This window comes from Glycine max, chromosome 20 (assembly GCF_000004515.6).
Source record: "Glycine max cultivar Williams 82 chromosome 20, Glycine_max_v4.0, whole genome shotgun sequence".
NCBI lineage: Eukaryota > Viridiplantae > Streptophyta > Magnoliopsida > Fabales > Fabaceae > Glycine > Glycine max.
In genome coordinates, this window is record NC_038256.2 from 37,590,405 (window position 1) to 37,591,079 (window position 675).

Below are 675 nucleotides of genomic sequence, written 5' to 3' on the forward strand. Positions count from 1 at the left end.
TATATATAGGGATGTATATATATATATATATATATATATATATATATATATATATATATATATATATATATATATATATATATATATATATATATATATATATATATATATATATATATAACTTGTTGTGAGAATAATTATATCTTTTATGATTAATATTTTAAGTCTTTAATATCTAATAGTATTATAAGAGAGAATAAAAATACTTAATCTTTAATTAAATTTTTTGTTAAGTAACAATAACATTAACTTTAACAATTGTTATATTAAATGATTATTTTTATAATTTTATTTATTTATGATTTGAGTTTAGAAGAATTAATATTATATTTGTTTTATTTTAATATTACATATGTTTGCTTTTATTGTTATGTTTATATTATTTAAAATTAAATTTTTACTATAGTTTTAACTAATTTTTATTATTATTAACCTTATAATAAGTAAAAATGCAGATTGTCAGTACAAGAATGCAAGTGTGTATAAAAAATAATGAAAATTAAAATTATTATCCGTGAATACATATATTATTTTTGAATATAAATATAAAAACAGTGCTATAAGACTTTATTCTAAATCCTATCGGTAGTTATCAATCAACTCTCAAACACACTAAATATATAAATTTTCGTAATTTCAAACTGTTGTACTTTTTTTTGTCGGAAAATGTTATAC